Source organism: Buceros rhinoceros, unplaced genomic scaffold (assembly GCF_000710305.1).
Source record: "Buceros rhinoceros silvestris isolate BGI_N320 unplaced genomic scaffold, ASM71030v1 scaffold46897, whole genome shotgun sequence".
Lineage (NCBI taxonomy): Eukaryota > Metazoa > Chordata > Aves > Bucerotiformes > Bucerotidae > Buceros > Buceros rhinoceros.
Window position 1 is genome coordinate 14,344 of NW_010424814.1, and position 217 is coordinate 14,560.

The following is a 217-nucleotide window of genomic DNA, read 5'->3' on the forward strand; positions in this document are numbered from 1 at the left end:
AAAGAGTGTTTCTTGCGATCTTAAGAGTTTTTAAAAATCTTGTAGATGATCTTTTAAAAATTATGCTCTGAAATGTCTTTTAAGGATAGTGGCTGAAAAATGTACATATCTGGCTTAATTATTATCTTAATTTAAAAAAAATGTTTTGCCTTTCTGCATCTCACTTTGAGTTAATGTTTTAAGTGTAATGGAAAGCATTTGGGAAGAATAAGGACTA